The 15,407-nt window shown below is 34.5% G+C and overlaps 1 protein-coding gene across 1 annotated transcript in view; it reads right to left on the minus strand.

The window, feature by feature from the left end:
- Window positions 1-12,336, minus strand: part of LOC149528119 (uncharacterized) — a 79,177-nt gene extending 66,841 nt beyond the window's left edge. Inside the window, exon 1 of the mRNA XM_089810971.1 lies at window positions 12,209-12,336. The gene's annotated coding sequence lies outside the window, so the exon portion shown is untranslated. The remainder of the gene's footprint in view (window positions 1-12,208) is intronic.
- Window positions 12,337-15,407: the final 3,071 nt, after the last annotated feature.

The raw sequence follows: 15,407 nt of genomic DNA on the forward strand, positions 1-15,407 counted from the left end.
CTTCCCTCTATCAAACACTCAATTCTAATCATGTAACACCTCCTTTCTTCTAATCAAGATATGCTTTCCTTTCATCATTTCAGTCTGCTGACCAAAAATCAAACTTGTAGTAGGTGCACCACCCTCATGAAGAATATTCATTGGCCCCATTTCATAAATGAAGTCTTTGGTATTCGTCTTATGTTTATGCTTTGAGAGATCATTTGATGTACTATGATTATTGCTGAATGAAGGATTCTCATAATCATGTGTTTGATCAGTCATACCAACATTTAGATCATGGTTTTAAACATCTTGCACACAATATGCTTTGTTCCCACACTCCGGATATTGCTTATCCTCACAAAAAGGCTTGGAGAATGGGTCATCTTCATCAACAGTAACTGCTTTTATATCAAGATTAGATGGGACACTTTGATAATTTTTAGAATCATGCTCAAACGTACTCTCCTCACTACACCTTTCTGATTCTATCGCTTCTTCACATGTTTGATGTACCTTCTGCTCATAGGACGAATTGAAAGACATCTCACCTTCTAAATGCATATCATGAATTTCATCAACTTCGAAATTATCATCAGGTTTGTTATTTTCATCATGATGCTGATGGATTTGACTGCATGGAAGATCTTCCTCAAACAATGGATTTGAGAACATAGTGAACTCAGATATATCCCTTTTTGTTTGCTCTTCAAACAACGGGTTTAGGAACATAGAATATTCAGGTATGCCTTCATGAGAGCTTTCATCCGGATCATCAAATGTTTCATCAAATAGCATACTAATTTCATCCTTCTGGGAATCATCATCTTCTTAACTAGTAAGATGGATATCTTCATCAACAATATATCCTAAAACTTCTTCATGTTCATATGTCGTATGCAATTCTATATCATCTTCACTATATGTATCTTGGGGATTATTATCTCCTTCATCTAGTACCTTTTGAGAAGGCTCTAATCCATCAACTCGCTCAACATGATGATTGGAGAAACAAATTTGAGCCATTTTTCTCAAAATGCTTCTGATATTCCACATCCAATAAGGCTAAAATTTCTTCCACACTAAGAGAATCCTCTTCCCCATTTTCACATTCACTGTCATCTGTAGGTATATAAGTATCATTATGGGCTGATTCTCCTTCAGAATATTCAAAATTTTCATTTCCATTTGAATCTGAAACTTCATTTGACTCATATGTTACTTTAGTCTTGAATTCATTCTCCTCTGCAACTAGTTCATTATCTATTTAGTTTGAGAAAGTTAAGAAATTGATGATCATATAAGAGGCCTAATTCTTGCATCCTGTAGAGAAGATCAGATGATGGAGGTTTGTATTCTGAAGGTATTTCTTGATAAGCATTAAACATCCTCATGAAGAATTGTGTTGCGAATTCATCTTCTTACTTCTCTAAGTTCCAAAATGCATCCAAAGGAAATATATAACTTGAACTTTCATCCATTATTTGAAAAAGAAGCTTTAAATCCAGGTCATCTGGTGAGATTCACAACTGACACAATTTTCTTATCAATTCCCTATGTGGAGGCATAATGTCTGAAAGTACTTCCCAAAAAATATCCACCATCCTTATAAATAAATGCGCTGATGTCTCACCTTCATATCTTTCCAAATTGAAAAATTCATCTAAAGGATGTATATGTCCTTCCTCCATGGTGTAACATAGATCCGCCTCCTGATCATAGTATACTTTCTCCATATTAGGTAATCAAATCATTTCCTTTTGAGTCTTCTCCCTCAGCAGAGCTACCAAGTGAAACTTTATTGAATAGAGTCACCACCTCTTTCGAGGAATGTATTAATCTTCCGGGTTCTCACTTCCAGCAGAGTACACTTCCAAACAAACTGATACAACTTCTTTCTGAAACTGATCTACAAACTTAGAAATTCTGCTTAATTGCACAACACTTGTTGCGAGCAACTCTCCCTAGCAAAGTCGCCAACCTGTTGGTTCCCAAAACAGCAGATTGGAAATCCAAGAGCCTGCCACTTCTCTGATAGGACTTCTCAATCAATTCTAGCCAACGAACAGGAATACATCTCGATTCCCCTGCACTTCAGGCTCTGCTACACCCAGGCGGGTAAACCTTCACCTCAAACGTTAACTGTCTGGTTCAAGGCTTTTCTATAGCGAATTTAAACTTCTGGAGTTCTCCGGCTGGAAAAGTCCTCAAACTCAATTAAAAATGAAAATTAGATGCTGGATAATGGTTGAATGTTTTGTATAATTGAATAATAATTAATTTGATGCTTGTAGGAAGTTATAGATTTTTTGACTTCAATAATAAAAAGATCAGTGCCTTTGCTCATCCGAGCAATAGAGTCAACTTCAGTGAATTTTTACGTACAACTTCATAAAGTTCTTAAGCACTTATTCTGCCAACAATTAAATAATCAAGATGCAACAGATCAAATATTTATGCAATCTTAAATTAGTCCAGATTGAATTTTAACTCCTCTGGCAGGGAGACAAACTGGACATAGATTCGAGACAATTATTTATTTCACAATATCTGTGATGATCAAATTTAAAATGCTAAATGACCATGTCTACTTATCCGACATTTAAATTGTATACAAAATTCTAAAAAATAATTACAAAGGACAATTCGCCTGTAGTTTAAATCTCTACGCCATTTTAAAAATAAACAAAAAACTTTATTTTATTGTTAAAATAAAATAAATCAATTTATATTACAAAATCATATTAAACTCCTTATCCCTCCGTACAAGTAATATAAAATAATTTCCCCTGAATATGAATGTGTGAATGTTCGAATATGTGAATCTTACCATGTCCTCCTTCAACAAATGATTCATATATCTTTTATATCTTATTCATAAAAAAGCATGCCTTTTTGAATAAAAGGTCATATCTCTTCACATGTAAATTACATCCCTTCTAACCATGATCATACCAAGTTGTGCCGCTGTTAACAAATCATTTTCCTCAACATTGTTAACCGAACCATATATTAAAAATAAATTAATAATATTTGTAATCGTCAATTTTAAAAGGTTTCCATTCTTAGTATTAAGCATAGACGATATCCAAACTCTCGATGACTTCTCCACGCAAGCACCTAAACTTGATAGGTTCTCATTTCTCTTTGGTTTGCTGATGCACACAAAGGTGTATTCTTGCCATTGCGTAGTGATGAAACTCTAAAATTTTGGCAAATTTTAGAGTCCGAAGTACCATGCTTATAAGATTGCAAAAGCAGAACTCTGATTTGTTGCAAAAACAACATGAACTTTCATCAAAGCTAGCCACACACGAGCTCCTCCAAAAGAAGTATACAGGCTCCAAGAGGAAAATAAACAGCTTGAGACTCAACTTACAAGATTTGTGGAAGGAGGCAACATACTGGAAAGAGTTGTTGCTATGAAAGCAGAATTAGTGGAGACCTTAGAGGCGAATAGCATGTACCAGATACAGCTCCAAAGTTTCTTACAGCAGGAGCGAAATGTTCATATAACCGCCCTTCAGTGTTATGGACCAATCGATCAACTAGTTAATGCTCTGGTAGCTTATAAGAGAAAGAATGCTATTCTTGAAGTAGAATTGAATGATTTGTGAGAACATTATTCAAATCTAAGCCTAAAGCTTGCAGAAGTTGAAGTCCAGTGAGAGAAATTAATAATGACAATAAAAACAAGGCAAATATTTATTTAAATGGTTAGCTCGTAAGTAAAAGCGTTCAAAACTATAGTGAGGAGTAAAAATCAATAGTCGGATACTGAAGAGGGAGAGTTACGATTCCAGAGCCGTCAATTATACACACCCGAAATATTTACTGTGGAATGTTAAATATTATGCCTGCTAAAGAAATGAATTTGAAGGAATGTTTTGGGAAGTATTGATAATAAAGGATAGAAGGATATTGGAATGATAGCCAAAAAAATTGCAAACACTTGATGATTACGAATGCTACAGTAAGCCAAAAGAAGTGACTGCCATAACACGAATCTAAAGCCTACTACAGGAACACATATGGTCAAATGGTCTCCAAATTCAATAAACTGCCATCTATAAATACCCGTATGGATTATGTATGAGTCAAATGTTCTAGTGTGTTCATGCAATGGAATCAAAGGCGGCAGAATGCAAAAATTGCACCCATCGATTATCAATAAATCTTCCTATGGTATCAGGAGCAGCTTGGCACACCGTAGAAGAAATCTTCGAAGGGAAATAGGGACAAATCTTTGCCAAATCACCTTATACCGTGGCATAGCAATTCATATAGTATTTCAAATATTATTGGCTAAATTGTTTTATTTATGAAGTAATGCCATTTGCGATTAAGAAATGATATGTCATTTGTTAAATCAAAAGGGTGTGATATATTTGTAAAAGGAAATGACTTTTAAATTTGAAAAGTCATGTTCCTATAAATGTTAAGATATAAATAAGGTTAGAAACCAAACCAAAGAAAAAAGATATCGGAACATTTTATACAGTCTAAGGAATATTTTATATTTTTTCTTATTTGTATAGAGGGATAAGGGCTATATTATGATTTTGTAATACAAATTTCATTATTTTATTTTATAATAAAATAAAATGTTTTTGCTTATTATTAAAGGCGTGGAGATGTAAACTGCAGGCGAATCGTCCTTTGTAATTATTTTTGGAATTCTGTATACAATTTAAATTTCAGATAAGTGGACATGGTCATCTAGCACTTAAATTTGATCATCACAGATATTGTGAAATAAATAATTGTTTCCGCATCTGTGTCTAGTTTGTCTCCCTGCCAGAGGAGTTAAAATTAAATCTGGACTAATTTAAAATTGCATATACATTTGATCTGTTGCATCTTGATCATTTAATTGTTGATGGTATAAGTACATGGAACGTTATGAAGTTGTACATGAAAATTCACTGAAGTTGACTCTATTGCTTGGATGAGCAAAGGCACTGGTATTTTATTATTGAAGTCAGAAAATCTATATATTCCTTCTACAAGCATCAAATTCATGATTAAAAAAATTTATACAAAGCATTCAAATATCAAGTATTCAACATCCAATTTCATTTTGATCAAGTTTGAGGACCTTGCCAGCCGAAGAACTCCAGAAGTTTAAATTCACTCTAGAAAAGCCTTGAACCAGACAGTCATTGTTAAGGTGAAGGTTTACGCGCCTGGGTGTAGAGGAGCCCAAAGTGCAAGGGAATCAAAAAGTATTCCCATTCGTTGGTCGGAACTGATTGAGAAGTCCTATTGGAGAAGTGGCAGGCTCTTGGATTTCCAATCTGCGGTTTTGGGAACCAACACATAGAACAAGATATAACCCTTTCGAAATATCTTCCTGTCGTGGATGAAAAAGATGTTCGAGTGTGATGGAATCAAGGCATGTATGAAGACTTATGCACACTTTCCTCTCCAAGCGAACATCAATTTGAACATATCGTTGCCAATTTGTAATTTTCTTGTGGTCTCTTTCAATACGTATTATCACTGCATGGATTTATTGTTATCATGCCCTTACTCATGATGATGAAGATTTTCTCATGCTAGATTTTTGCCTTGAGGATTTGGATTACTCACAACATCCCTTTTCTCTATGTAAGACGTCTTTATTACCATAGCCATTAATTGCCTAGACGATGCTATATAACCTCCATGTCTGTGCATATCCTCAAATCTTTTGTTAGCCCTCGTGGGATGAACCTCCATGTCTGTGCATATCCGCAAATCTTTTGTTAGCCTTCGTGGGATGACCCTCTTTGTGTTGTTGTGAAAGAAAATAGAGGGGAGCACCTGTGTAGTTCACTTGGCCCTAGGCATCCAAATTCTAGGCACATTGAAATCCTTGGGTTGCTTATCAGATTCTCTCTATCACTTTCATCATCTTGTATTATCAGTGGTTTAAATAATCATCTTCAGCAATATATTCAGAACTTGATATGTTGATTTTCTCCGACAAGTTTCATGATGTAGACTTCTGGTATTTTCAGTGATCTTTGTAAGTTACTGTTGTACTGCCTTATTTTGCAATCACTTCTTTGACTAGATCATATTGAACTTTGTCTTTGAAACTCTACAGCATACCCGATTGCAGATACCTCCTTAGTCTAATGGTTTGTAAAGTCTTAGTACAATATGGATATTGATTAAAAATGCAGATCATTGACTTGGTAAATGATAATTTGCTTCTCTATAAATCTTTGACATCAATTATTTGCTTCTTTCCATTCTCCAACATCATTAATGGAGGAAAAAATTAAGGGCTCCATCAAGACCTACCGTTGCTGGTGTTGGGGCTGCCTTGTTGTTCAACATTCTAAACCTTTCAAAAATCTGATGTACATACTTCTCTTGAGAAATGAAAATACCATCATTTGTTCGTTTAACTTTTATGCCTAGAAAGTATGTCAAGATTCCTAAATTTGTCATTTCAAACTCACTCTTCATAGCTTGTTTGAAATCAGCAATAAGGCAATCACCATCCCCAATAAAAATGGGATCATCAACATATAAGACAACAAGTAAAATCTTACCATATGTTGCCTTAATGTAAAGAGTAGGCTCACCATCACTTTTGCTGAAACCATTGCTCAACAAATAGGAGTCAATCCGGCTATATCATGCTCTTGGCGCTTGCTTTAGCCCATAAAGAGCTCTCTTCAGCCTATACACTATCTTCTTTTACCAGAACTTCATAACCAGGTGGCTGATCCACATAGACTTCTTCTTTTAACACACCATTAAGGAAGGTGGATTTCACATCCATTTGAAATACCTTTCACTTGTGTTGGGTTGCAATTGCTATGATAACACGCACAGTTTCTATCCTAGCAACAAGTGCATATGTTTCATCATAGTCTCTACCAAACTATTGTTTATATCCTTTAACCACCAAATGTGCTTTATGCTTATCTATTTTTCCATCAGCGTTGCACTTGGTCTTATATAACCATTTCACACCAATAACTTGCTTGTTGGGAGGCAAATTAGTTAGCTCCCAAGTTTCATTTCTTTCTATAGCATCTATTTCCTCATCCAACTGTCAGGCTATCTCTTGTTGCTTTCCTTTCAACCTGTTCTTGTCAAGAGCAATCTGGAGTTGTGTGGAGCCTTCTATTTCTACTGCTACTTCATCTTGTTGATCATCCAACTCATCATCTTCATCAATGATAGGAACTTTACTTGAAGTGCTAGATGATACATCCACCAAGCCATCCCATGACAAATTCTCTAAAAACTCAACATCTCTTGAAATAATGATCTTCTTGGTAAGAGGGTTATACAATCTATATGCTTTAGATTCTGAACTATTCATCAAACTTTTGTCTTTGCTCCTTTGGTATATGTGCATATGCTACACACCCAAACACTCTCAAGTGTTCAACCGTCCATGTATGCCTTGCCCATGCCTCAAGAGGTATCTTATCACAGATTGCTTTTGTAGAACTTCTATTAATCAGGTAAATTGTTGTCACTACAGCCTTTCCCCAATATTCGATTAGAAGACCTTTTGCCTTCAACATACTTCTTGCTATCTCAACGATAGTTCTATTCTTTCTTTCAGCCACTCCATTTTGTTGTGGAGTATAACTGGCTGTTAGCTCCTTCCTTATACCATTTTGCCAGCAAAAATTCACAAAAATATTGGAGGTATACTCTCCTCCTCTATCTAACCTTAGAACTTTGATGCAATGTCCACTTTCTTTTTCAGCCTGGGCTTTAAACTCTATAAACTTATTAAAAGCATCAAATTTATTTTTTAGAAAATATACCCATGTTCTACGGCTGAAATCATCAATGAAGGTAATAAAATAAGTACTCGGTCCTATGGAAGTAACTTGCATAGGGCCTACCAAATCAGTATGCACCAACTCTAATGGTGCTCTAGCCCTTGTGGATTTACCAGAATTAAAGGGCAGCCTATGTTGCTTACTCAAAATGCAAGCCTCACACTTACTACTAGACTCTCCAACACTTGGCAAACCATCCACCATTCTTTTCTAAGATAACAAATTCAAACCAGCATAGCCAAGATGACCATATTTTAGATGTCATAGCTTGGAGGGGTCTTCAATCATGCTTTTAAAAGCTGATTGTTTTTGTACTGCTGTACACACTTGCTTGGGAGGTGCAACAATAGATTGAGAGCTGAAACATGTCTCAATCTTTAATGTAAACCTCCGGTTCTTCATCATTTGGATTGCTACAACATCTTTCTTGCTCCCATCTTTCTCATGAATGACACACTAGTCATTTTCTAACAACACTTTATATTTTTTCTGTATGAGTTCTCCAACACTCATCAGATTGTGCTTTATACTAGGGGCAAAATAAACATTCTGAATTTCTTTCTTCTCACCTTGCTTGGTGCGGGTCATAACAAATCCTTTGCCCACCATAGGAACAGTTCCATTGTTCCCCATCTTGATTTCAGATTTATAGTTCTTATCCATGAAAAAAAACATACTTTCATTACCACTCATATGGTTACTACAGCAGCTATCCAAGTACCAAACTTCAAGACTGCCTTCTTCACCAATATTGTACATGATGAAGGCTGTATTGTTCTTTCTTTCTCCAACATTTCATTAGCAACATTAACATGTTGTGGCTGGTCACTTTGTTTCTTCCAACATTCATTTACATAATGCCCAAACTTGTGGCAATAATAACATTCAATGTTGCTCTTATTAGAGCTGCTATTTCTTCTTCCTCCTCGGGGGCTATTCTGAGAGCTACTTGTTGAGTTTTCTCCTCCAGTATTTCTTTGTTCGGAGTTGCCACGTCCTCTTCCTCTAGAACCACATCTAAAATTGTTTCTTCCTCTCCCCCTGCCTCTTGCATTGGCTTGAGCTCTAAAAGCGAGCTCTTGAGAAGAATTTGTTGATCTATTAATACGATACTCATGAGCATGGAAAGATCCCATCAACTCATCAACAGTGAACTTGGACAAGTCTTTTGACTCTTCAATAGCAATCACAAGCGTATCAAACTTTTGAGGTAAACTCCTCAAGATCTTCTCCACAACTCTTTGTTCTTCAATCTCTTCACCATTAGGTTTCAACTGGTTTAACAAAGTGGATACTCTTGTGCTGAACTCTGATACAGATTCATTCTCTTTCATAAGAAGAGATTCAAGCTTTCTTCGAAGCACCTGTAACTTCACAACATGGACTTGATCATTCCCTTTGAATGTAGTCTTGAGAATATCCCAAGCTTCTTTGGAATAACTAGTTGCTGCTATTCTTGGAAGCAACGACTATGTCAAGGCTGCTTCAATCATGCTCATTGCCTTAGCATCTTTTCTTCTCGTCTCTCTCAATTGAGTCTTCTAATTGTTTGTGAGGGCAGCAAACTGAGCAAGATTTGTGGTATCTGTGAAACCAGTTATTGCAAGATCCCACAAATCATTAGCTATCATGATGGTCTTCATTTCTCTCGCCCAAACATGATAGTTCTGTCCATTAAGGATGGTGATTACTGCCAAACTTTTCTCTCATCTCCAACCATGTCTCCTGCACAATAACTTCAAAAAACACCCAACGAACACAAATGCCCGAACTCACTAGGATGAAGGTCTTAATAGTTCTAATACCATGTTAAGAATAAGATATGAACAGATAAGGGATTATCTTTGGAAAAACAAGCATAGCCGAGCTACTCGGCGATAGAAGGAAACTGAGTTACTTGGCACAAGAACAAACTGAAACAGTTAATGCTGAGCAATGTTAACAATGCGAACCAGTCGTGTTATCCCACCACGTAAACTATGGAAAATAAAACCCCAAATCACAGAACAAGAATAGAAATTGTTGCTCTTTATTTTCCAACAAACAAATGCACAACAGAATAAAGATTTAAATGGAGAGAATCAAATCATAAGAGGAGATGTGCAATTTCTTTCTTGCATGTATATTCAAAATGGATTAAAACTAGTAATCTAGAAACACATCTCTACAGCAAATAACTACTGCTGATACAAAAAACAAAATCTCAAGCACTCAATGGCTGCATACTAAGTTTAATGAAGCTTCTATGAGCTTTACATCAGTCTAGAGCAATCACTACTCTACAGACACAGGAAAAAAAATATTAAGCTATAGCTGCTGCTGTAAAAACTCAATGAGAAACAGAGGAAGGCTGCTCTGTTTTCTCTTTGCTATATGCTCTGCTATATTCTTCTACTCCTTTCTGCTCTCCTTGGAATGTTGCCTTCTCCCTTATTTATAAGTCAGGAAACTTCACCGCTAAGAAATTGACAAAGTTGCTTCAAAAACTTAGTTGCTGAGTTACAGTGAAACAGGGGATAAGATTTCTGAGCATCAATTAATGTTGACCTGCTGAAATGGTTCAGTTGCTCAAGCTGCTCAAGCTCCTTCAAGCTGCTTCTGGAAAGTAAATGAGCTGCTCAGGAATAGAATCATACAGAAGCTTTAGACAATCTGATTTAGTTTCAAATTCCAACAAAATGAAACCAAAAGAAACAAAATTTATTCCAAGTTGTATGGTTCGGATTCAGGTTCAAGGTTCATCCAAAAAATGCTTGAGGTGGGTTCAAGTTTGTTTGGGGTTCATCCATACAAAAAAATGTGTTATATATATATATATATATATATATATATATATATATATATATATATATATATATCATTTTTATGTCTCTCTTGTACTATTTTTAGTTTTTTACATTTTCTAGATGTTTCCGTGAATTACAAAAGCCCCATTGGGAATATTCAGCAATTTGTTCTCTACAACCTTTCAGAACAGGAACCCTCTGTTCGAATGTGAAGTCCGATGTTTACACTTTAGGCTTTTCATTTTCTCAAATTCCAGATGAAAAGCATGAAACAAAATAGTTTCTTGGATGTTTCATATCACTTAGGCATGTTATATAAAATTGGTGTCAAGTATTTAGTGGAATTGGGGATATAAAATTTAATCATTTATTTAGTACTGCTGCAAGAGACAACGAGACTATATCTTCTGTTTCATCTGTTGATTATTTGTTTTTTCATTTTTTCGGGAAACACCCTCAATTTTCTGTTCCTCATTCTATTAATAGCGGACAATAACGAATAATCCACCTGTTGAGAATCACCTTCAATCCAAAATTGTAATTATGGCCCCCATTAATTGGAAATGGATAGTTGCAGATCTTTCAAGTTTGAAAACAAAAGTTTTAGATGGCCTAGGAAAGACACTTCAAGCTACTTGCAATTCTGCCAAATAGCTTGCATGCCTCGTGTATTCTTTGACATTTGACATATGTCTACCCGGGCAATTGAAGCTGCATTTGACATAAATCACTCTTCCTTTAACCTTTGAAGACCAATTACAAAGATTCTATTTGACATGGGCAGGATGATGGCAAAAGTAGTGGAAGCTTGGCTTTATAGCTGTCCACTCCATTAACTTAAAAGTTCGTGAAACATTTAAAACCTCTATTTTGTGCAAATTCTGGTATCATATCGAGGCAACACAAATCTTGCATTTTAAATAAATTCTTCATGTCAATAGATATTGTAGAATAGGTCTATAATCTTAGAATGTGATTTTCGAGCTGAGAACGGATATCTACAGATCTCCTCGAGGTATCCGGTCAAGCAGATCATGTGCATCATGTATGATCCAAAATTGGATACTTGTCTAGCAGGACAGTTGAAAAAATACAGCATCTGGCAAATATCCCCCTACTTACCGTTGGAGTTGCAAAATCAACTGCATAATTTAATGATCTCAGTAAGCAGAGTCGTCATTACTGGAATAGAAGCTCGCATGTAAGGCAACAAAAACAGATGACAAACAGAATTTGCTATAATTTTGAGTGCCCGCAGCTATGCAGATATGCCTGAAAGATCATATCCATGTCAGCCAAATTAGCAACCTTTTTTCTAACATCATCTCCCCAGTCACCACCATTTGCTTTTCCAGGTCGTCCATGCTGGACTCTCAAATTCCCACGAGAGTTTACATAATTTACTTTTATTAGGTTTGAGGATTTAGGATTAGCAATTTTCCAACATCAAAAAGAGTAAACTTGACATTTATGAAGAAGAAGATTAATTCCTGAAACATTTAAACTAAACCTAATTCTGAGGAAAATTTAAATAACTTCAGAGTTGCATTTAGATACGAAGCCACAATAAGTAGGTTGAATAAAAACTTTATGAATTCAAACATACAGCAAAAATAAGAAATAAAAACCATGTAGTACCTTCTGAAAAAATTTTGCATTCGATTTGAACTCGGGGAAACGTATAAAATTTAAGCTGCTGACTGTCTAAAACGAAAAAGTATAAATTATAACAAGTGCTCTTGTGGAGCTGGAGTCCCTGCCTCTTGGTTAGATTATCAAATATTTAAATATTGAGATGAATTAGTTTTCGAACAAATAATTGTTCAGGATTATTGTTTACATAAATTTGTTAACTAAAATAAAATTAGGAAGAGAATTTTGAGAACAATTTGTTTTAAGCTGCAAGTGTTCCCTGCAAAGATGTTCATTTTGCAATGTTATTTGTAAGAGTTCCATACAAATCACACCATTCCAACTTGTTAGAGGTGGCAACTTTGTCAGTATTCGAAGGAGCTCCATTGTTGTTAAATTTATTTATTTGAAAGCAATGCACATTGTCAAGTTGTGAATTGATATGTTTTCTACTTTGTCATTTTCTTTGTATGTGTCTACTACAACTGGATTTTTTGATGATGTCTCTCCTAATGTACTAGATTTGGTTGGAAATGTGTTAGTCATTTGATGGATGAAGTCAAAAATGAATTGCTAATACAACTAGTTTCAAGTTATGTTTACAAAGTATTTTCATATAACCACAATAAAAATATGACACAAAAATTAGTGACACTACTTTTATTTTTTGGAACAACAAATCGTAGCAATTGCAACTGACCTTGAAAGAAGAGAAACTCCTTCGGTGGTGTACCGTGCATTATGTTCTTTAGTCCCTGAAGCAAGAAAAAAATGGAAGAACATGATGTGAACATATATGACACTTTGTAATGAAGGACTCAACTTCACATGAAGTTACTAAAAGAATGAACAAATTTTACAATGTCAATTCTACATTCTTGTCAAAATCAATGTATCTATTTTATGCAAATCTAAAGTTATGGAGAACAGCAAAAGTAAAACTCACCCTATATTCTAAATCTATTTTATTTATAATGCAGTATTGTTCAATGTGTTGCAATTAAGATAAAAGAACTCTATCAAAGTTCCCAATTCGAATCATTGTAATGTTTTGTTGCATATGAAGAATTTTCTATTAATGGCATGTTGCCAACTGACATTTTTTTGTTGGAGGGGAGTACACAGGGCACCAAAAATCCAAAATTCATGGAGACATAATATTTTATTAAAATGAAGGTATTAATTTTACAACATGGAATATTTTCTATGCAAATGTAAAATTTTGAGAATCCATAGTCAATTGTTTACAAGCTCTCTATTCAGCTGTCTACATTATTCCATAAATCAAATTTTATAAACATTGAATTCATATTTTCATAGATTGGAGAAAGTGCAAAGTTCATAAATTCTAATCCATTTTATTTTGACGATTTCAATGAGAAAGCATAGAAAATTTGAAAAAGTCATTTAATGTACAGTTTGCTACTGTCAAGTTGCATTAGCTCTGAAAGACTCTTAAAATATGCACAAGGTATTTACTATGAGGCTTTTAACACATTTCAGTATATCTTGTTCATAATAAATCAAGGTTCTGTCAGTTAATTTCGAGCTTTACAAAATTGGCATCTTAAAATATACTTTAGTATCTGGATTAACTTCTAAAAGTTGTGATACTACATATAAAGCTAAGATATAATCACAGATATTCATTCCAGTTATAGATCAAGCTTCATACAATCTAGAAAGCACAACACACAATAGGAAAATATAAATATCTCTCTATGTAGTCACCTGACCCCCTATGTTTATATTACAAAATAACATCATATTACGTCCCTTCCCAAGTCAGCGACAAGCTTTAATGGGATTGATACCAGGCCTTGTAATGAATGTAAAAAATATTTGGCAGAGACATAAATTATGCTATTCATCTTTAAAAATTGAAATTTTTCATGCTGAAAACACATATCAAAGAATTTCATTGGCAACATCATCTACACAACTAAATGTACAAAACATAGTTCAGCTGCTTACACAAGAACTTTAAAAAAACAAGCTCTACAGCCAGCCATAGCAAGTGACATTAAATTTGAAGACAAAGCAAACAATCTTTCATGGTTTGTTTCGTGAAACTTGTTATCAGTTAATGTTAAGAGAGAACAGATCAAGAATCAAATTTTAATTTAATTTATTGATAAATCATGGTATGAGTATTATTTATACAGGTTGCTAAGGAGTCCATATGAATTTATTTTTTGTTGTTATTAAGGAGTGATATAGATTCAAGAATCAAGATTTCAATTACAATGCATTTGAACCGAATGGCATTTTAATGGGTTCTTTTATATTTTATAATTGATTTCATATCAGACATTTCAACTCTTTTCTCAAAGGCCCAGTTTATAATTTAATGTTTGGTATCAGTTTTCAGTTATGAATGCTTGGTATAGTGTCCCGATGTGCAAGAATTTCTAATTCAATTTTCTCTGTTTACTATTTAAATAGAACTCCTTTTTAATGAATTTTCAATTGACCAGTCATCGGTTTACAGTAATTTGTTGTGGCGATATTGTTAAAGTTGATTCTTCATGGTTCTTAATGGCTCCTAGATTTACAATTCCACCTCCTAGATTAACCTTTTGATTCTCTCATTGGATCTCACAATTTTTTGCTCAATATAAAATTTCTAGAAGAGTGCAAGACTATTATGAGTTATGTGTGCTATTTTGGCTTCAGTTTATGTTTTTGGGGCTTGATATTTGTCGACATGCATGTGCGCCAAATGAATGCTGCCAATTGTAGGGTTAAAAATATTCGTCTCAATTTCCTCGGTCAATTGTTGCAAGACAGTAATAATAACAAGCTCCACAAGAATGACTTCTTCGAAAGTTTTGATGACTATTAGTTAGTTTGGATAAACTCGCCAACCATCACCCATTACAATAACAAGATAATAACAATATTCAAGCAGTTGCAGTTGCAAGCTTACATATACCCATCATGATAATTAATTCTGAGCTCTTTAAGGAAAACCATGACAAGGAGGTGAAATATGAATATATACAACAAGATCCCTTAGACTAAATTAATTTTTAATTTTTAATTTATGACACTTTAATTCCTATCCTTTATATTATTTGATTTGTTTTCCATATTGCATAATTGTTGCATCGAAATAGTCTTCTATGTATTTTTAGAGCGTTTGTATTTGTTGCAAGTATTCCATTCTTAAGAGCACAATAAAACATTGTTCACACTCTCTGCG

This window comes from Cupressus sempervirens, chromosome 11 (assembly GCF_028749045.1).
Source record: "Cupressus sempervirens isolate cs-2001-9-10 chromosome 11, ASM2874904v1, whole genome shotgun sequence".
NCBI classification, from domain to species: Eukaryota; Viridiplantae; Streptophyta; class Pinopsida; order Cupressales; family Cupressaceae; genus Cupressus; species Cupressus sempervirens.